The sequence below is a fragment of the Corvus brachyrhynchos genome, unplaced genomic scaffold (assembly GCF_000691975.1).
Source record: "Corvus brachyrhynchos isolate BGI_N302 unplaced genomic scaffold, ASM69197v1 scaffold213, whole genome shotgun sequence".
NCBI classification, from domain to species: domain Eukaryota; kingdom Metazoa; phylum Chordata; class Aves; order Passeriformes; family Corvidae; genus Corvus; species Corvus brachyrhynchos.
In genome coordinates this window covers 1,636,247-1,659,964 of record NW_008237233.1, presented here as the reverse complement: position 1 = coordinate 1,659,964, position 23,718 = coordinate 1,636,247, and positions in this window count along the sequence as shown.

Here is a 23,718-nt window from a genome sequence, read left to right as displayed (position 1 = left end):
CTTTTGGCTTTTAGCAACATCTCTAGGAACTGACTGTGCCTTGTGGCTCATCCACATTGAGCCCTACAGAGTTCAGGAAATTTTCCATCGTTTCCTAACTTTAACTCTGCTACCCCTACTGTCCTGTGTTCACACCACAGCCCTCAGTGAGGGGCAAACCACACGATGTTGTTCAATTGTCCAATGAGTTTTATGTTCCAGAGTCTGGAGCCCTTTCCAGCTTTCCAGTCTCTTATGATACCAGAAGTAGGACTTAAAGAAGGAAAAGAAACTTCTCCAGCAACTGGATTTAAACTTAGAATTTTTACCTGAATCAGCATTTCCTGTCCTTTGTTTTGCACCTTGTAGTATCTCTGAAAAAGCTGTGTTGGTTTGACCCTGCTTTGTCAAAATTATTGTGTCTGGCAGTAGTGGTTGAATTCTTAACTAGAACAACATTACTACTGTTGTTGTTGGGAAATGTTATTGTCTTTTTGTACATATTTCTTTATTTTTGACAGAATGAATATTGGGAATTTGCATAATTCTTCTGAAGATTGAACTCTGCTCTAGGCAGCTAATAGCTCAGTCAGAGTTTGGCCTTTTGAAGCTGTGTCAAAAAGATTTAAAACTGTAATTTTATCAAACTGTGTCTTCTTTATGCAGCCTAGATCCTGATACAGAAGTCCTCAATGACACAGGTATTTACTGTTCATGCTGAAAAGTGCTGTTACTTTATTAATGGCAAACCTAAAACTAAGTATTTGAATTCTTTCATCCTTTGCTGAATTCAAGTCCAGTTACACACAACATCAACTGTTTTCTAACTTACATGTACTTGGAATTCAGCAAAGAAACTGTATTTTTGCTACCAGAGTTACAAGAACACACCAAAAAAATTTCAATACTCAACAGCACTCTCATTAAAAGAACAGAGCCCTTAACAAGTTTCACATTACTTTATCTATATAATTCAGGTGTTATCTTGAGATCTGCATATATCTTGCATTCATTTAATGCAAACAGAGACTAATTGCATAATAATAATAATTATTTTTAATTATAAACCAGCTTATATTGTAGTAACCTTATTTATTTTTAGGACATTACTGAATCTTTCTTTGCCAATTTAGCCAGATACATTTGGACTGTTGCAAAGCCATGACAGCCAGCAGGACTCCATAGTTATCCATGCACAGACTTGTAAAATGCCTTGGATATGGCCAATGCACAGTAAGTCTGTTCGCAAATGGCTCTTTGCAGTGGGATTCCATACAATGCCATGATCTGTCCAACCCTAATGAGAGATGGCTGCACAATTGCAGAATTATTATTTTCTCCTTATAAGGATTTCAAAACTGGTTTCTATTTTCCAAAGCTGAATACACAAATATCCTCAGTAGTATCTTCATATTGAAATTGGTCACCGACTTTACTGGAAACAAAGTGATACTCAGAAGTTCAAACAGTTCTGATCTAGTGCTTTCAGAATGGCCCTGTATACACAAAAAACGATAAGTTCATTTTATACAGCAGGAAACTGAGGCAAAAATTATAAAGCAACTTGATTAAGCATTCAAAAGTAGAATTTTTCAGGTTTGCTAATCCTAGGAATTCTATAGCTTAGGTTGCATCTTTAAAACTGATTCATAATTTTTGTCTATCAGTAAAACTCACAAAAATTTATTATATGAGTCCTTAGTATATGGTATTTTCAGTTTATGCAAATGGGTAAATAATTTACTGATTTCTTTTTATGGTGTCCTAAGAGCATTCAAAGCAGGTGAGAGCAGTTTGTGGATGGTATTTAATACATTGCAATTCATGACCTTCTGATGGTATAAGAAAACTTTTCAGTGTTGTATACCAGATCCTTGTAAAAGTTCATGATTAAAACTGTAAAACAGGTAATCTAAAGGACAGCAATTAATAGAGGCAGGTTATCAGCAAGAGGCATCTGTATTCATGAGAAACAGATAAAAGAATAGCCACAGATTTGTTCTAATGTTACAGAAATTGGTTACGACAGTGAGTTTAGGGGAAGGTTGTTTGTTTCACTCTGGATGGTGCATGAGAGAAACAACGAAATTCTCAGGAGGTTCAGTAACAAACTCTTACTTGCAAACTTTAGAATGTTAAGGTAGAATAAGGTACTCAGCAAATTTTAAGATGTAGCCATTTTGGTTAGAAATGCAACAATATAAAGCATAAAAATAACACTTAAGAAAATTTATAAGCAGAAAAGAAAGAAATAAATAGAAAGGATAAGAGTAGAAAGATACCACCTGTGGATCCAGCGACAACATATTGGTTGAAGTGATGGTCAGAGTCTTGATCTGTCAGGGATAGAGGAAGCCCATGAAACACAAAGTTCAATGGGTTAATATATGCTCAGGCTCTGTGGGAATGCCCAGGTACACTCCCTGGGATAGGGAGTTTTACAGTGTCTGATTTAACACTGTGGATCATGAGCACACTCTGGGGTCTTTGATGGTTCATGGTCCCTTCTAAGATATGACAACTGCCTCTCATGTTAGTGTTGCTGAGCAATTTTGTTCCATCAGAAGGGGTGAATACCCTCAGGCCTACCTAGAATGCCCCAGTGTGTCCTCAGGAGGGAAGTTTTGACACCTGTGGAAGGGAGGACACTGGCATGATGAAAAGCATTTTCCAGTCTCTCGGGATCTGCTTTTCGGCCTCTCCCCTTACCTGGCTCAAAACCCAGCTTGTAGCCTTGTGGTGGGCAGGTGTGCAACCCCTTTGCACCTGCATGGTTGCTTTGTATATGGTCAGCACAGCACCACTGCTTTTGAAAACATCTGACTGTTTTGAGTGATTAACCATTGATATTCCAGTCTCTCACAAGGAGGAAGAGAGTAAAAGACCCATTCTCAGTGTTTATATTGCACAGGATGATTATAAACAATCCTCCTGAAAGGAGAAAAAAGAAGGAAAAAACAAAGTGACTACTTCTGGCTCTGTAACATTCAATTCATTAAAAAACACATTGTGGTTGTGCTGATGTGAGTATAGAGTAGAGGTAAACTCACATAGCACAGTCAGCATGGAGATACTCCTCAAAAGCTCAAATGCAGAAGTGGCATGTGGGTGTATGTGCATTTCCTAGATAAATAGTAAAATTAAATGTGAATTATTGCAGGCAGTTTGGGGTTTCTTAGTCTCAAGCAATAATTTCAGAGCATTTCTATTGCATTCATCTATTCTGAGGGCTTTAGGATCCAGACTACTAGTTATGAGGATATTATCTTTGAATCACCAGCAGCTGCAGGAATATTTGAGGAAGTCTTGGCCACATGCCCCTTTCTGTAACTTGTCTGCAGACACTGATTTCCCATCACTAGTGGAAAGCAGGTAAAAGCTGGATATGCCTGTGCTCAGAGCCAGGGTGGCCTCTTTTGTAATATGGAGATCTAATGTTGGTATAAAACATATAAGCCCCATGTTATTTGATTTCATTATTCTTCATGATTTCAGCTTCTTCCCATAACACACAAGACTAATTTATAATATCCTTCAGGCACTCCAGTATTTCTTATACACTCACAAGAATATCTTGACTGTCTGGTGTTCCTGGTCTTCAGTTTTCAAACTAGCAATTCAATGTAGTGTGATCTCATCATGACTGTCACACTGCCCTGTATTATTGCTTAAGTACAACCCTGCTAAAACTACTGCACCACCACTGGGGTTGAATGAATACAAGATAAGAAGTGCAGTATGACCATTTCAAAGGAAATGACACAGGGGTTTAATTAGTCCCTCTGTGTGTGCTTCATTGATTCCTAGAGGACTTTTTGTTCTAGTGGAAGCAGAGGTAGCTGGTAGGGTCAGAGCTACGATTATTTCACGTGTTTTTATTGATAAATCCAAAAAGACTAAAAGAGCAAGGCATTAGAGGACCAGACAGCAGACTCAGATATTGGCTAGTTCAGGAATCAGCTGCATATTTTTCCCATTTTTCTGATGCAAAATGTGCATAAACTCTGAGAATAAAATGCACCTGCAACATTAGCAGGCTGGACTGAAAAGTCAAAGCTGTGTTTGGTCTCCACTGGATGGCTTACCCAGCTAGACGAAGAATTCATATGATCTCATCCAGTCATGACCTGAACATGTTGAACATCCACAGCATCCAAAATAAAACATATCATTGTTATTTACCATTTGAATGGACATAAGGTGAAAGAACCTCAAGACCTACAGAAAAAAAGTGAAAGTGTCCATAATCCAAGGTTGGTATTTGGAAAGCATGAGAAGCTAGTTTTTTGCAGCTGCTGCAGCAGACTGGAGGGGAGAGCTGAATGAAGTTGTAATGCAGCTCAGTGATGCTCCCAAGAAGGAGCAAACAAACCTAACTGCTAGTTATTCATGAAAGGAGATTCCTTGTGTATCAGTTTCATCAGCTGGAGCATAGGTTGACAAGCGGGCAATAAACAAAGATAATATTTTTATATATATATAAATTATTTTGTTATATATATATAATTATGTTTTTTTCCCTGGGTTTTTGAAATACTTAAAGAAGGACAGTCTGGAATTGCATGTCTGTGGTACCCGAGACATTTCTGCTTGTGAGAAGAACAGGTTTCTCACCAAGAATATTAACCAGTGTTGCTTGTGGACCTCCTGGGTGACTGGCGGAGTCAGGAGTCATGATCTCCTGGTTCTGTCCGTAGAGATACACTGGCATCTGTACTGGCAGTGACTTAATGCCTGGTTCTGACACTTAAATGCTGCATCAGAATAGAACGGCTTCCATAAGGAAAATGATTGCTGATGGCCTGAACAAGCAATGATTGCTTGAAACTTCCAAGTGCCACTTACTTTGAGCTCTTCTTTCAAAAGTTGACTAAGTTTTGACACATGTCCTTTGCAATATTCACATTCATTTTCTGCACTGGACTTGTTTTGCTGACTTATCTCCTTTTGGCTGTGGAATAAGACATAATGATTCTTTTACATTCAGTATTTCATACCACTGACCAGGACCTGCTACTGAAAAGTTTGAGAATAAAACTGAGTGGCAGGATGCATCATTCCTGGTAGATGCCCCAATTCCTGTGTGAAAGCCAGAGCTGCTCACTTTCCCCTTTGACACTACTCAGGCAGATAGCTGTTTCATCCTGGCTCTTTACTGTGTAAGACACTGTTCAAAAAGCATTAGCTGAAAGGATTAATTTGCAGTTAACAGGGAATGCACAACTTCCTGCGCATCGACTCAGTAAAATTTGGGTGAAATCAGCAGTAGGTGATTGCCAAGTCTGAGCTTTGCATTTTCTTGATGCATGTGCATAAATGAATATAATTCCTTTTTTCTTTTTTCTTTTTTCAGCAGGTGGCCACTGTGTACAAGTCTGTGAGGAAATGATTCACATCAAAAGCTTTCCCTGGAATCCATGCTATGCAGCAGGCCAGCCCATGACAGTGAAGTACAGTGAAAGTTTACACACAGAGACTCCATGTGTGTGATACATGTCTTGTATTTCCATCCTGTTCCTAACAGATCACCCTTTGATCTGCTCATTACTCTCCTTCATGCTGAAATGTTTCAGCTTTCCTACACAGAAGCTGATAGAATGAGAGGTTTTATTGCCTCAGCATGTTAGACTTCCAAAGTCTTACAAAGAGAATGGAGGAAACAGACCAGATGCTCAGTCAGATACGACAGCTTCGATATCTCCGTTTCCAACAGAACTCTCTTCTGAGGGCAAGTAGTCAAACCCCATGCACCCACTTCATAGCTTTTCCCATCTTGCAGTCTAGTTTTCTCTGTTACTGTAGAGTGTTGCAAAATTTATTTTCTCCAAGGTCAGCAAGTTACATGTGTGCCACATGTCTAATGATAGTGCTAGAAAAGAAACTGTAGCTGGCGATTTATAACAACCTCAGAAATCAGTTGTTTTGCTCAGTGGCAAAGATTTTTCAGGCTACTTTTTAAAAACAGACTGAATATACACTCTTGCCTCCAAATCATTACACGTATTCCCAATTTCATGAGGAGTCCTTACTGTGAAGATAATATAGCAGTTAGAGTCGGTCAGAGGGTTATTTTGCTCCTTCAGAAAATGGTAGGAGATAGACAATTTCATATCAAAATCTGGCAAAAAACATTTTCTTTTTCTTTCTATAATTTACCAGTGATCCTGCTATAATACAATTACTTTGTTCTCATCTTGATTTCACATATGTTTAGATAACAGGAATTTTTGATGAAGACCCTGAAAACTGAAAAATTTTATAAGGAAATCAATATATTTAATGGAAAAATTTCTTCCAACTCCATTTATGTACCTGGGCTTGGTATTTAAACTTCTAGCTAGCTACAAACTTTTTTTAAAATTAGAATACCCTTATTTTCTCCTTTCCCAAGAAGACAAGACTTCTTTTCTGTAAGAATTGTCTGAAAATAATGACAAATGCTTTGCAATTACATCATCAAGCCAGCCATCAAAAGCATATACATTTGCTTACTTTGATAGAGCTTGACTGCAAGTTTGTGTTACATCTTCAGTCCACCAATCTCCAGAATAGAGAGCATCAACAAAGCAGTTCTGTGAATGTTTCTTTTTTGGCATTCACTAACTTTATACATAAAGCTGGAAATCTGTTAGGGCAAGACACTGATCTTATGAAGAACTGAGCTGCCAAATCTCTGTAGAGTAGAGGAAACATCAGGAAAATTTAAACTTTGGAAAGCAATTTACTCATCTAAGAGGATTTGAAAATTGTGATTGGAAAGTATCAATAGTAATATTCAGGAAAACAAAACAAAATAAACTTCTCTCTATTTGAGTAACACCTATTTAATTGTAGATTTTCTTAAGTGAAATGAAATGGCATGAGTCCAAACAAGCTGTGAAAATATTAAAGTGCTTCTTGAAATGGGAGTGCAATATTTTTCATGCAGACTGCCTTGTCTTGAATTGATCAGAATTTGATTTCTCCACTCACATTCAGGGCCTGATTCCAAACATCTCCCTGCCAGTGGAAAAATCTTTATTAGCTTCAGAGTCACAGAACACGTTAAGGCAGAGAACACTATTGTTGAAAAATATTGCTTTATTTTGGGACTTGGTCCATGCAGTCACTCCGTACAGACAATATCTCTTGCTTGAACTAAAGTCTCATTAATAGCACTAAAAATCCACCCTTGTTCAAGCTGTCCACAAATTATACTTCTCTGGGACATGTGTGATCAGGAAATGCCCTTTGTTGTCTGATTTACTTGATGCTGGCCAGATGACGTTCTTGTCTCACAGCTGGTAGGGACATGCCTTTCCCTGCACTTCATGTAAGTTGTGTTCATGTAGGATTTCACTATGGCATCCTTCTCCTTGTGTTGGGAAACTTATAAGGAATAAGGCATCTGTGCTGCACTGTTATATATGAAACTGGGTAAATAATTTCTGGCTGATACAGAACTAGGAAAAAACTCAAGAAGGAAGTGAAAAAAAAATTAAGGTTTTCTCTTTTTTTTAAGTGAAATTTTTTGTTGGCTACACTCATGAACAGTTTGCTTTAATGTTAAATATTGTGACCTGTAGTAATTTTCCTTAGACCTTTTTGAATTCACAATGAAACATATCCCAAGTTAAGAATGTCAGAATGAAACATGCTGGACTTTTCAAAAACAATATCTCTAGGTTGAGAAGATGCTGAAATAATTTTTCTTGAAACTCTACCTCCTATTTTTGACAGGGAAACCTGAATTTTTTGGCGTTTAAATTTCCTTCAGTTACTTTTGTTATAAATATTATATTTTTTTTTCTTCTTCCATTGCCATGAAAACAATGTTGAAGTGGAGCAAAGGAAAGAATGAACACAGGCTTGTGATAAGTTTGCAAATCATATTTTACCCCTCCCTTCCTGCAAATGGCTGAAACCCACAATTAAATGTAAAGCTTTTGGGAAGTAAAAGTTTATTTTAGTTGCTGATGAGACAAAAAGTTCACCAGTATGGCAGGACGAACATGATGTCAGCAGCAGTTCTTGACAAAGTTGCAGAACAGCATTGCTATTTTTGGGTTCCCATTCAGAAGTATGAATGATTGATTGCATTCTACATTGCTCTTCATTTTCATAAATTATTGTAAAATTATATATTAAAAGAATGAGTTCTTCAAATTTAGAGGAAAGGGGAAAATGCAGTCTGTTTGAAATTCTAGATTCAGATAGTCTCTCAAGATCTGAATTTTTATGGGCTGCTGCTCCAAGTGACTGTTTTTGTGGCTGACCCATGTTCACATCATTTTTTGCACCAGTCATCTCTGTGCAGATTGATGCAGCTATTCGTTATTACCTTGACTAGATTAATTATCTCCAATTTTGTTAGACCTTTAAAATATGTATTCTGCCAGTACTGTATAACAGAGAAAGTTAGAATTGTTACTGTTTGAAAACAAGCTTGCAGCCTGTTGGCAGATACTAATTTTTTAAAGATAAGACTTAAATGAAGAAAAATTGTATTTTTTTAATTTGAAGAACATTTTTCCCCTCAATTAAATATAATGAAGGAAAATATGTTTAAAATACAACTTAGTCTTGCAAACCTCCTTATAAATACCAAACAGCTGATAGAAAGGTGACATTTCAGATGCTTAGGAGCCTGAATACTTAAGCTCTTCTCCCAGAACTCTATTTTTTTGTACTGCAGATGTGACAGGGGTGATGAGATATCCCTTACCATACTCAAAGAATTGTCACAGGATTTTAGGTCAAAGATTTTTCTCCATGAAGGAGACTGTCAGGTGAACAGCTTTGTTGAAGAGATGCTAACGTGAGTTCAAACAAATTATGAAGAATGTGGTAGGTGATGAGGTGTCCAGTACTGTCAGGTGGCCAAAGGAACTTCTGACCTTCTTGTCTTCATCTTGCATTGTGTAAAAAAAAGGTGCCAATGTAGGTGCCCCAAATCTGAAGGTCTCCACAAAGACAGACCCCATTGCATCAACAACCTTCCATTCATGTTGGGGATCAAAAACCTGTACTTAGCAAGTGTGCTTCACTCTTCCCATTAGATGGTATGAAAAAACTGCCTTTATCTGTCTGTTTCTGTATGCATGGGACTTTCTTCCCACCTTCTGTTGGTCTTTCTGATGAAGTTCTGAAAATATTCTCATTGGTCGACAATGACACCAGGATACCGTTGCTGAATTTGCTAGACTGCAGTCTTTGGGCAAGCAAGAAGCCAGCTATCAGGAGAGCTTTTAACTGAAAACTGTCCTGCAATTTGGAACCCCTCTCTTTAAAAAATGGCTCAAGCCACTAATTCCTAAGTCTGATCCTAGATTTCATATGGTTAGATTTTGCACCCTTCTCACCATCGAGTAGTAACATTGAGCAGTGGCATTGCACATTTGCACTTACAGACCTCAAAGATCTTCTTGGAAGAAAACAGTAGGGCAAAAAGAATCAGAGAAGCAACCAAAAAACAGGTGTTGCATGTCCTGATCATCAAGGCTTTCCAGCTGAGTTTAACTTTGAGGTGCCTCACACATGCTTCAAGTGCTGGAGCAATGTCAAAAAGGAGTTGATGTCTTTATCAGGAAATGCAGTTTTCTTCAAAGTACTCCATCTTCTCCTGTTGCCTGTGAGTGAAGGAGAATGCCTCTACTCATCAAGTTGATGGGTAATGCTGCTGTCCTCATCATTGCCTCCAAAACTCCAAAGAGGACAAAATTGCTGCTTTCAACACTGCTCTACGTAGGTTAGCTTATTGCAGAGTGAAATTACCTTCTCCCTTACCTGGAGGGGAACAGTGCTGGAAGAAACAATGCTGGAAAATGTCGTACATTCAGAGATGCTATTTACCAAAAAGAAAGCCTCAGGTCTGGTTCTACATGGCTGCCCACAGGCAGCCTCAGAGGTGTGGACTCAGGGACAGTGATACATCTTCACATCTTAACAGCCAACGTGTGGAGCACATATTCCTTCACTTCTGAATCCTAAAGGCAAAACAGGAAGCCAAATTAATTCTTGTCATAAACTATCCTGAATGACACAAGCACCATTCCCACCAGCTGGGTGGAGGTGGTCACTTTGATCATGAGAGCAGCAGTTTGCCTCTTGTGCAAGCACAGGGTGCTGAAATATCTGGGGCATATTTCCTACAGAGCACTTTCCTACCATGTACTTTATTGACTGCATTAACCAGAAGCATTTTAAGGACTTTTCCAGATGCATAATAAAGTAACAAGAGGCTGGGCTACGAAGCTTTGAAAATCAAGGTCACGATTGCAAAGGGTCATTTACTGAAGAGAAAATAAACTTCTTGACAAAGAACTTGAATTGTGCATATTTAAATATTCACAGCACCTACAAGTTTTGCTGCTACTCTGTGAAATACAGCTTCATTTGCCAGTGAGTCAGGCTTATAAAAATGGTAATTGTGAAGTGCAGTTGCTAACTGTATCAAGAGAGAAGGGATTTTATATGTAATGGAGATTCTTTTTAATGATAAATTATCTAGCTCCTGGCTACCATGTATGAGCTCTATTAACTGCCAATAAATTGTTCATCATTAAATCTAGTTCACTCTTCTTAATTAGGCCAAGAGTTCTTTTCTCTTTAAATCTTTTTCTTGCTTTAATTTGGAAATATATTTGAAATCCTAATGATCCTAACAGCTGCACCAGACACTACTGTAGAGTCACTTAAGGACTGATGTTACACAACTGAAGTCTGGAAAGATCTGAAAATCTATGCATTATACAAATCAGGGTTTAAAACACATAGTTAATAGAAGTGTCTGGTTATAGCTGCAGAAAAATTCTGAGCACATTCTTACTATCAGCTTAAAAGAACCCAACAGCACACCCTAACCTTGTTTTGTCTAGAAAAGATGGATACAATTACCTGATTACTTGAAAAGGATAAAAAGATACCCATTCTAAACAAAGACCTAAATAAGACATTGTCTAGAAAAGGTAATTAAGATTTGGAAGTGCTTGCTCTCCATTGCTGGAGACTTGTTTTTCCTTTCTACCTTCAGTTGTCCATCTGAAATAATAGAATTAATGCACATGCCCTTTATATATGCTTTAACACCCACGTTGAATTGCTAACTGGCTCTCTGGGTACCATTTAAGGTTCAAACATAATCAGTCAGCAATTTTCAAACTTCTGCAAGATGTGAATCTTTTCCTTAGGGCAGACAGAGCACTGGACTTGAGTGACAGGAGTTGTGACTGCAGGGAATCCCAGTTGTCAGAGCTGGAGTTGAGTCAAACTCATATGAGTTTTCCCATAGGATACAGTTAGCAAATCTTCCTGACAGGGGCTAGAGGCAAAAAGAGGCCAGAAGTGCTAGAGCTAAAATGTGTTTGTGTGCACAGATATATAGGTCTCCGCTATCTGCTGAGCAATTACAAGTTTAGACAATTGTACTCCTGCCTCACATTCCTCCTGTGAGTGTCCTTTTCTGCAGTTTAGCCTACTTTGGCACTCTTCACATTGCTGGGTGTTTCAAGGAATTGAACATGTATTGTCCAGAGTGAGAGTGAGCAGTGAAAAAAAAAAAAGGGCTGTAGATATGAAATATTATTAAAAGGACCAGTTTGTGGTAACAATTTTCTGTAGCAGAACAAATGTTTCTTTTGATCTGAAGAGGTTTTGAAAATTTCCAACAGCTACATCAAAACACTCAGTTTTAACTGTTTGTTTAGGTATCAGTATTTTATGCCAATTTGTACAAACATACCTCTTTCAATAAAAAAATATATTTTTGTAAAAGGAAGAATAATTTTTACTTTTCACCAATTTTGGGAGGCAGTAAGGTAGGATGCATGAATACAGGTTGATCAAAATAAGAAGTATTTTCTCCAAAAAGCTTCTCATCATAAAGTTTTATTTGAAGTGAAATATCTCAGTGTAGTTTTATCTGATCTGGCAGATGTTTGCAGAAAATAATTCTTCAGATATAATGAAGTGATTTCAAAATATTTATACTTATCATACAGTTACAAGACGTTCATTCTCTTTGAGCATTAGAGTTACATATACTTGCTTTTCACCTTCCCTGGTCTCCCCGGAGCTCTTTCACACTTCCTCCCAAAAAGCCACATTCAAAACCTTGTTTTTAAGTGGTCAATTTAAATCAGATAGCAGCAGAAGTCATGCTTTTCCTCTGTTCCCTGAAAAAACCAGGTGCCCTCCAGCTCATATTGCTTCCCAGCATTGTTTTGTCTCAGCGGGTTACAGCATTACAGCCGACTCAATAATCAATAACTGGCCTTGTCACTTCAGAAATATTTTCAGATACATTAGATTGGGTATGTTCTATGGAATATTAAGCATACGGGAAAAGTGCCTACAAATCAGAGAGCAACTGGCTTGGGAGACCAATATAGATTCATTCACTTCTCACCTCCACTTCCTCTTACCATTTGCATGGTATTTATGTTCCTAGTTTCTTAGTATTCACAATGCATTACAATTTAATAGTCAAAATAGAACTACTGGATGGTAAGTAAGTGTTTAATTGGCATTTAAGTTCAGAATTAAATATCAGCACTAAAACCATGTACAAATCAGTGCTAGTGGCTCAACAGGGCAAATTTAGCTACGAGCCAAGGTATACGCATCCTAAATTTAGTCAATGGATTTATTGCTTCTCCCACTGCCCTCCAAGGTTTTGATAAGGTGTAATCACTTGCATGCTGCAAATTAAAACTGCAATAAAGATCTTGTTTTTTTTCTTCAGACACTTTATAGCCAAAAATATAGTAAAACATGGAGCTGAAAATCTGAATTTTGAGTCATCATTGTACTCCCTCTTTCAGGCAATCATACATGCACCTGAACATTGCATTAAGGGGAAATTACTGTGGGTCCAATGTAAACTTTTTCCAACTCAGGTTAAAAAAAAAAATTGCTTTAGTGTGTTTTTGGACTCTGATCTTTCAGTGTGGTAAACAACTTCAAGTCCTGTCCAATCCAATCAACCCTTAGGGCATTCAGTTTTACTCAGAATGCAGTCAGAATCTTTCAGATTAGTTCCTTTAATTGTAACATAATTCTGTTTATTTTGTTCCTATTTCCTTCCTTCCTGCAGCAATGGATTGCTCTTCCAAAATATTTGTTATAGATCTCATAAATAATTAAACCTCTACTTTTCAAGGATACAGTTGTGAGAGCAGGATAAAGTTTTAGATTTCCTGTTCATAAAATAAGCTGTTGGCCTTTCATCCTTTAATTTAAATGTATCTAAGTGATACCTCAGGACCTCCATGAATAATTAGTGCACAATATTAACTGATAAAGAAATCAGACCAAAGCTACCCCTTGCTGTAATTAAATACTGCTGCATTAAATAGGTTCTGACCATTTTTTCCCCCCACACAAAGAAATTTTAAGAAAAAAAAAAAACAAGAAGCAGGCTGAAGAACAGTCAAGACTTTCTCCCTTCCTGCTCTTTGGTCTGGAGACAGGACTACAAGCCAAATTCAACATCTTTAGCCCAACAAGCAATCTGCCATTCAGTCCTGCTAATTCACAGTCTGTGCCTAGCATCTTCCTCTGAACAGCAAGACACTCTCAGCTCATTGAAATGGGGAAATAATGAAAAAAGAGACTGTTGAGCCTAGAAAGTCGTCTGCATTTAGCAATGTCTGCAAATTCATCTGTGAAATCTGAGATAGTGGTGTTTGGCTCTTGCCTTCCCAGCAGAGCCTGCAAGCCCACATCTCAATGTCTAAACCAGAGCAGTCTTCAGGAAAGGTTTTTCACTCTGCTGATATTTCTTGACAAATTGCAGTGACAGGACTCAGTGTTACTGAGGCTCTGGATTCACCCAGTGAATGTCAGTGCTTGAACAGAGAGGGATGAAGAAGCCAATGAGTATTTATATGGGCATCTTACAAGCCTACTTCATCATCTCTGTCTGTGGGGTAACACATGGTATTGAAACATAGACCTACAGAACAAAAACTACTCTCATCCAACCAAACAGGAGAAATTGACTGTCATTTGGCAGAATCTGTGTCTGGAATTAAGGTTTTGGAGATATACAGTTAGTCCTCTCTGAAGGCAAATTGTTGGAAAAGGCAAGCTTAGAAATAGAAAAGAATGAAAAGTTTTGTTCTAGCTCTTATGAAGAAAAACAAGGCACATAGTCATGGGGGGCGGGGGGGGTGTGGAAAAAAAGCAATGTAAAAATTATTTTTCACACTAGCTCTGCCTAGCCCTGTAAAATGTCTTGCCCATAAAATAATCTCAGCAAGTGTGGAAACTATTGACAGGTCTGCACTATAGAGCTTCAAGTGCAGGAGAGCAGATGCCTGTTAACTCCTGTCAGTCTGGAGGGAAAGGGAAAAAAGGAAATACAGAGGAAAATAAAAATATGACTAGCCTGTAGAATCCCTGGAACCACCACTTCCCCTCACCCAACACTTACCCTTTTCTCCCAAATGAACTGTGAAAAGACCTGGAGCTATTATAGAGCTACAAAGAAATAAGGAACTGGTACCAGATGGGACCTCTTGTCTCCATCTCTCTCCAGCCCAAACAATCTGCTGCAGAATTTAGAAGAGAAGGGTGGAGAATCTAATAGTGTCTCAGAGTCGGAAAGATGGCTCTGGCTCGAGCACTGCCAGCCTGTTCTGGAGGAGGATTATTATTATTCTGTGTGCCAAAGGATATGGCTATTTTTCTCTCTCACTCACTCTTTGCAACAAACATTTGGCTACTATTAGCCAGCTGGCAAATGTAAATGAAACATCATGTACCACTTTAGTAGGGAGGGTGCCATCCATGTTTTGCCAGTCGTGCAGCGGTCTGACTGCCAGTGCACAGTGTGGCATGTGCCTCGCATCTCCTCCTTTATCTGGAAGCATGGATGAGGGTGGCAGGGAAACTTGTTAGGGAGAAAGTCTGTGGCACAGTTACAAGACATCATACAGGAGAATCAGGCCAAAATCTGTCTAGTAAGAAATTGTGGACTGGCTATACCCTCCTAAAAAGTCATTCCGCATTGCTTATTTACAGCAAATTTCCTTCTCTACAGTTACACAGAAGAAAATGCAGAAATTCTATGTGGAGAGGATGGTGTTTATACCTGATGCAGATATAGACCTTTGGGAGTTGGTATAAACAAGTGTATATGGAAGCATGCTCTCAGTTACGCCCATGCAGTTTCAGCCTGCAATGCTGCCTGGGTGTAACAGGGAGCAGGATCTGGCCTCATGCCATTGTTATCCTCCTCCTGCTCTGCAACTTGATGTTCTTACTGCCTCTCTTTTCATTTCTGTTTTTGTTTTTAATTTCTGATTTTTATAAATGTTTATTTTCTCTTTTTCACTGTCACGTCAAATATTGTCATGTCAAAGATTGTTTAATTACTGTTTTTCCTTTAATCTAACCTTTTCTTCTTAATTACCAAATAAGGTAACACCATACAGTAGGAGACATATTTATTTCATTGTCAGGCAATATCCCAATGACCTGTATTTAACAATGTAGCCTGTATGGCAAGACAAGTATTTCAAAACTCATAATTGTCTCCCAGCAGAGTTAACATTCAGAACTTGACTATTTGCTTTTGGAACAAACAATGCCATGTGGTATTATAAAATTTTTCCCAAAGATTTTACAGCAAAACTAAGTACCTATTTACTTTAAAATATGCCAATTAAGCATTACTAATGTACAGTACATTTCTAGGTTAAGGATGATTGATAGCAGCATACAGTGAAATATTCTAAAACTGCAGTTGGAAAACTGCAGTTGGAAAATATAAATGTTCAAAATGAAAATAAAACCCTTACCTACTGACATTACTATTTGCACATTTCAAAACAGTGCTTAGAAATTGTTCTTTTATTGCTCTTTAAAGATTTTTTTTTACTTTGTTTGGTTTTTGTGGGTTTTTTTCTTATTTTTTTTTTTTCTTATTTTTCCTCTATTTTTTCTATTTGTTTGTTTAGGGTTTTTTGTGTGTGCATTTTTTTTACAAGGCAGTAGCCAATGCAAACTTTTCAAAAGTTCTTTAAGTCTAGAATGTAATCTAGTATGTAGTCCTAAAAGTTCTCATTCCAAATGATGGAGGACAAGGGCTTGATAGAAAACAAGAATTTACATCGAGCAAAAATGTCAGTATTTCCAGAGGTGTGGGTTTTTTCCCCTCTTTTTATTCCTTTTTTTATGAAAGCAAAACAATGCCAATGAGTGAGAAAGAGAAGACATGAAGATACTTCTCAGATCCAGAATGGCCCAATAAACCCAAGAAACCACCATAATGATATTTGCCAGACTTAATGTATTTTTGTTAGTTTGAAAGTTGACAGATAAGTTATGTTATTTATGTATTATTTCTCTGACCCTGCTGGGAAAAATGGTCTACTTTTCTTGATTTTCAGCATAGAGACTACAGAAACCATAAAAATCACCAGAAAGATATTACATGGCCTGGTCATGGTGGTATTGTACCATTCCACGTGCAGTGGAAGCTTTTGGGCTAGATTCTGTCTTAAGATGGAGTTTATACTTTTAAACAAAGTCTCTTGTTTCACTTCTATTAACCTAGAAGGAATCCAGAGTGTGAGCTGTTTGCCAAGAATCACAGTGATTATCTTCCAAGCTGGGATAATCTGCAAGTCCCCAGAATTTTGACTAATTGCAATTGTGAAAATGGATAACTATTTTTTTTTTCTTCTCAGAAAAGCATTAATCAAAAGGTTGCTGACCATTTACACATGAGATTTATCTTAAAAGCAAATAGTAATCAACCCTCTTGCCAAATTAGGTAGGTAATTGAAAAGATCAATTAGTATAATTTACTGTACTATTATTTGGATCAGAACCCATCTATGTGTTTCCTGCTCTTCATTTTCATTGGCTTCTGAGGCTGGATGAAAATTTCAGCAGCATTTCTGCTGAATTTAATAAGATTTGGATCATGATGCAAAAAGCCTCAGAAATAACAGACAGTGAAAGTCCAATCAAATCAAAGAATTCACTTAGCTGGGTGCCCAATATACTGAGCAATTTCACAGCAGTGAAGTATGTGCAGTTGAGCCATACACTGTCATTTCTCACTAACAACACTCAGGGACTTTGTGAGATGGTGTTAATAAGCACATTTCAGTTTCAAAGGCATCACTTGCATTATTCTTTCGGATTCCAACAGGTACAGCAAATAGACTCTTGTTTGTGATGGAAAGGTCTCGACTCAATAAATTGTTAATGCAAAGATATCTTATTTGTAGAACGACCCCTTGTGACTTCTCTTATCAAAGTCCAGTAGCCACATTTCAAGAAAGAATATAAAGTTTTGAACTCAGTAGATAGCTTTTAAGGCACGCATTTGTAATTTTCACATTCAAGATATTCTTTGTTATTTTTAAAGTATATATTTAAATCTTTTCTGATATTCTCTTATACTAAATTCCATATCAGTTAACAAAGGAAAGTTTCTCCAAAGCCTTCACTCTTTATTTTATTTTCCAGTAGTATTTAAAGTTCTAGGCAGGGAAGAAATTTTTTTCTATCTGAAAGCATCATGGTCAAAAAAATCTGACATTTGTGAAAAGGGGTCTTCCCACCAGCATAATCCATTAGCTGTCACCTGTGACAGCAGGAGCTAAAAATTGTCAAGCTGTCTACCACCCAGAATTGTTTCCAGTGACAAAGAATAACCGGTAACATGTAACTTTGAAGGAATATTGGGTCTTTTGTTTCTTAAACAGTTTGAATTTCAGGAAAATCACATTATCCATTTTAGTGGAGAGTGCAAATGAGTATACAAGAGACATGAAGTCTCTGGTCTGGAATACTAGTGGGCCACTGCAGTTAGCAGCCTGGCACACCTGGGATACACCGGTCACTCTCTACTTAATTTTCTTTCTTTTTGTTGTGTTAATTTTTATGTCACTTTTTTAAAAATTCTTTTTGTTATAAATTTCTGGCTTAAAAATGCTTCCTGACCTTAGAGCACAGAAGCAGCCACTTTGTCAGTATTATGGATGTTGAGTCAGAGTTTGGGCTAATTTGACTGTTTCAGTGCCTGTGCTTCAAATCAGCTCAGTGCAATTATCCTATTTAAAAAAAGAGAAACCATGATCTTTTTTTTTCTTGAACTCAGACAATCATTTAGAACATGTCAAGACAAACAACAGAATCTTCTTTATTGAGATACACCAGAATAATTTTATTAGAGCTTAACCCTATCAAGAAAAGGAGATGGAGGAAACACCCAGTCTCTTAGACTAGACTCACAGATGAAAGGGATCACATTGTAGGAAAAAAAAAAAGCCTGAGGGTTCCCATCTCCCAAACTGTTACATTATTTCATATCTTTTTGAAGCGAGAAGTTAGCTTAATACAATATTTGCCTTGTCTGATATTTTTATGCTTCCACAAAACATTTGTCATTCTTCTTTCTCCATTCTACTATAGCAGTCAATGTTAGAAAGCAATTTTAAATGTCGTTAAATAACAAACTAAAATAGATCAGCCCAAACATCACATTTTCTTTTAGTTTTAAAGGAATGTCTAATTTTCAAATTCATTTTTAAAAAATTTAGATACCTAAAAAAAACACCCGTACTGTATGCCTTCCTTTCACTGGTGCTTCTGTGTGGAGCATTGAGGACACTCAAATCCACAGCAGGCGCTAAGGGTTGAGGAAGATGCAGAAGAGTTCTGTTAAAGGTGCTGTTGAAGAACCGTACTTCTCTTCATAGCCTGGGTGGAGAGGAAAGGTCTTTTGGCATCCCATGTTAGTGGGGGGATATGAATCTTGTGGAAGTATGTCCTGAGCATGTTTGACAAACAGGGAGGCAAAGCAGTGACATGAAAGGCAATGGAATTTCTTCTAGAAAGGAGAGAGATGTTTCTCTCTTTGCCACTTTTTCTCTCTCTGTAGAATTCGCAAAATTCCACACTAGATTCAACCAAGGACTCAGTAGTTGCAAGAAACTAAAATGACATTACACATCTTATTTTTTTTGGGAGCTGAGATCAAGATATTTGCTCTCTTAGGCAAGGAATTGCTCACCTTTAATTGCCTTGAGTTGGGCATCTGTAAACCGGAGCTCTCCAACTGATTAGTAAGTAATTTGGCTCTTCTTCATAAACATGCTTGCAGAGAGCAAACATCAGGCAGAGGTACTGCACCAAAAATCACATGTTTTCAGATTTTCACCCAGATGTGTTATTTTTCACCCAGTCTGAAAGTGTTTTAATTGGTCTGTCAATGACTTAGTTGAATACCAGCGTGTGTACGGATGGTAACATAAAATAAAGAGAATAAGAATGAGGTAGGGACTTGACATCACATGCCAAGATTGCATTTCTCATTAATGTTGCCGCAGGGAGACAAGTTTGTCTTGCTGGACAAAAGGTGGTGGGGCTAGAGAAAATAATTCTATATTTGGAAATTTCCGGTGAACAGAATGATTGAAGATTACGAGAGAAGGAAAAACAAATACTGCCTTGTATTGCAGATCTTTTACTTGGGTCATACGGTTCAGAGTTCAAATAGCTGGCTTTTGAGAACTCTGTGTTTGGTTTTCACCCTTGGAAAGAGAAGACTATTTCAATGACACGCAGTCAATGTACAGTAGTAGTAGGAATCCTGGAATTCATAAGGTAAAGGCCTAAATCTTGGTCTACTTTTATTAATGCTACGGGAAGGTCTCTGATAGCCTAAATACTAAAGATCTTCAAAAACTATTTTTTTTTAATTCAAAAATAGTTATAAAAATATATTGTTACAAAATCTGTCTGGTTTGTTAAAACATGTCTGGTAAAAAAAAATCATCCAGTATTTTAATGCTAGTTTCACAGTGTCAGTGGCATGTCACACCAGATTCCAGTATGAAGGTGCTGGGGATTTGCTGCACTGAGATATCTTGGCAAACAGAAGCAGTTAAATAAAGTTTGATTTTGTTAACTTTAGCTCAATTGGAAACACAGAGAAGAAAGCCAAATCAAAACGTCAAACAGAACAACTCAAAACAGTGTTTTTCAGGTTGAAATGGTACTGACTGGCAAAATACAAACCATTAGCTGGTAGCAATCAAATTCAGTGATCACAGCAGGGGCCTGAAATCTCAAATGAATTCTGAATCTCTATCAGCCAGAGATCACTAGGAATGGATTATCTGACCACCTTTTCCACAGACAGGTATGAGCTCAATTAAAGGGCAAGATTTAGCTCAAAAAACTGTCCATGTGGTTTTGTAGCTTGCCTTCATCCTTCGTACAGAGACAGTGGCGGTTTTGAGCTGTGGCATTCAAAACCTTTGCTGATAAAATCCTTGCAGTGCAGAATTTCTGTACAGAGAGGTATATTAGCTCTGTGCAAAAATTAAAAGAAGGAAATTATAACTAGGTTTCTTAGCATGTTTAATGCAAATTCAGGAAAAATATTATCATTGTAAGGTTCTACTTATTACCTATTTTAGCTCTCTTTCATCTATGTGTCACTGTAAGTATTCACTCTGTTTTTCAGAGCTCTATTCCTCATCCACACTCCTTCAATCCTAAAATGAACAGATTGATCTCTTCTGTAAATTGCAACCAGATCCCAAGATTCACTTAAAATACCCCTTTTTGGAGAACCCAACCTGGTCTCTAGTAGCTGAACTGTCTCTCCTAATATGTTCTATGACTAGCATGTTTGGAGGTGCATACCTACCACCACCACCACCTGTGGTGGTGATGATGCCTTCTGCTTTGGGATTGTTTATATTTTCCTGGACTGAGACATGATCTGCAAGGACTTGAAAGACCCAATGAGGTCTGAGTGTCTACCCCATTGTCTTGACAAATGTCGTGGACATAGTAGTATACATCTTGTGTTTGACATAAATTTCTTTCATGGACATTAAGGGAAGAAGAATGAAATTCAGCCTACTCTGCTGCACTGGAAAAGTTAATTTAATTTATTGAAATGTTACAGATATGGATCTGAAGAGGGAACAGCCTTCAAACAAGAGGAATGTATTCAGAGAGGCCAGGGATGATTTAAGACAAAAACAGCTGTTTGTCTTACAGATGAGCTTTATCTTGCTGTACATGAATGATACCATAATTTGTTTTAACAAAACAAATGTGCAAGCAAACATATGTGCAAAATATGAGTGAACCTTTTCCATATGATGAAGCAATACTATGGACATTTTTTACGGTGAACTTTGTGAACTCTAACTTAGAAACACAGTTTTTATCTCCCACAAATATCAATTATTGCAGACATTATAGCCATGGTATTTTTTACCTTCACCATCAGCTTGATGGTAGTTTACACGTGGTCACAGTTTAGACTCTCAAAGATGAGCTCATGAGTGGGTGATTTTTAGTTCAGAAAGTATGATTGTGATCCAAATTATCAGGCAGAAGATGTCTTAGTAGTTTAATCGAGGTAGGTAGTCACTTCATATTTACTTCCATGTGAAAGTCAGGTTTCCTAATCTCCATGCTCCTCCATTTCCATGAATTGGTGAAAGAAGAACAAACAGAAGAACACTGCCACTTGGTGTGTTAGTCAGAGAGATCAAAATCCGAGGATGTATTCGAAACTCATTCTTTCAAATACTGCTGCTTTGAATAAAATGCTATTAAAAAAATTGGTAGGACTTTTGACTAGTATATCAGATAAAAATTTACACCAGTTTATGAAAAGCAATTTTAAGGTTTACACAATGGAGCTGGGCACACTGTGAACTGAATGGATAGTGTGATGGAATGGAAATGTGACAGTTCTCTTAAACCGTGACATCACAAGATTGAGTGGTTTGGCAAACCTGTGAGATCTCACATCCCATCTAGTCAGTGCTGGTGAGTGTAGGTACCTTTCTGAGGACTGGATCTGTCTGGTTAGGATGGAGTGATGAGACACCTAATGAATACTTTTCACAATCATACCACTGAGCACCAGTTCCCATGTTCTGTCACTTCTTAAAATGATTTCTATCCTTCATTGTTTGCAGTGAGAAAAATACAGGTAAAAAGGATTATATTATATTTTTGTTGAAGGAAAGCATGCAGTTTAAGCCAATAGGCTCAAAATGCAAGTGTGTTTTACTGAATTTTGAATTCTTATTTCCTATGAATACAATGTATGTTCACCATATGTGTTTTAGGTATTACCTGCATCTCTTCTCATCCATATATCATCAGTTTCAACACAGGATATAGCATGGCAGACAATCTGGTATCAACCTGTGTATCTTTAAAATGCTGCTGAAAAGTTTTAAAAGTTGCAAGGTCCTGAACTGGAAAGAAAACCCTGGAAGTAACAACAAAATATTGGAAAGACAGACAATAACTTCAGAGTTTTCTATCTGGATCCTGTTGTGCAAAAAGTATATATGCCATCTCCCAGAAAACCATTTCAGTGGAATAAAGTCTTCCTCATTTATTAATGCAACCAGGAATCAACCAGGCAGTTTTTAATTAGCATTGTAATTTTCAAGACGTGAAAAATGGTTGCTTTATAGACTTCACATGCAGCTCAGAAGGGGCTCCAAACACAGCTGCATTTGTATATAATATACTGCTACTTTTTAAGAGGATGCATCTGAGATACTGTACGTACTTGAAGATCTTGTGCTGCATAGCTGGAAAAATTTTATCAAAAGCCATGAATTCAATGTATTGTAATTTTTTTCTCTGATGTTTTTCTAAGCATTAGAAATCATAGGCTGTAGACGGTTTGCAAATAACTGCTCTAGGAGAAATCTCCCATATGTATATTAATAATATAAATATTCCACAAATAGATGAATTCTCATTGAGGGGCAAATATAGGGCAAATCCTCTGTGTTTTTTTGTTCTGCATTTCAGCCATATCTGACATTCAACTACAATATTTTGCATTCCTTTATCTCTGACACTCAAGGATCACACAAATACTTTAGCAATGTCAGTGGACTAAATCTAGAAATATTTCTGAAAGGAGGACTCATATGTGCCTGTCATTTATTACTACATCTATTATTTATTAATTATTCCTACATTTATAATTTCTTACTTATTATTGCCATTTATTACTACAGTTCACAACTTTCTTATCATTCATATCATCCTACTGTTTTCTGAATTATAAAATTCTGCTCAGAAATGTATGTGTTTTTCATGTTTTACATATTTCATTGTTGACCAGAAAACAAAAATCTTGCTGCCTTTCATCAACAACAAGAAGATTATGGATTAGCATCACCATCAGCATCATCATAATAATATTCATAGAGGATATGGAATCATAGAACAGCTCAAGTTGGAAAGGGCCCATAATGATCGCTGAGTCAATGTCAGATTATATTTACAATACTAAGATAATACTGCTCTTATTTTGGCAGCTGCAGAGTTCTTACTGATTTCTAGAGGAAAGACATCATAACTGAAAGCTGAATTAGGTGGTAGGCTCACAAATTCATGAAATACTCCTTTCCAGCTCGTAGATACTGCACCTTTTAGATGCTGAACACAAAAAGAGGAACACAGTTTTCAGTGCCTACTTTGAAGACTTTACAAATTATATCTATAGAAATTTTGTTTTCTCCCCTAAGGCCAGTGATTAGGAACATTTAATCCTTTCCTACTACAGTTTACAAAGGTTGATAGGCTCAAGTTTATTAAAAAATTCATTGCCAAAGAGTACAAACAAAGAAAGGTGTTGTAAGGTACAGATTGCCCTGGTTTTTTCCATTGAGACTTGTTGAGCATTTTATTGATGAAGAGAATAAGCAAAGGTTTCAGATTTGGCTCATATTCCCT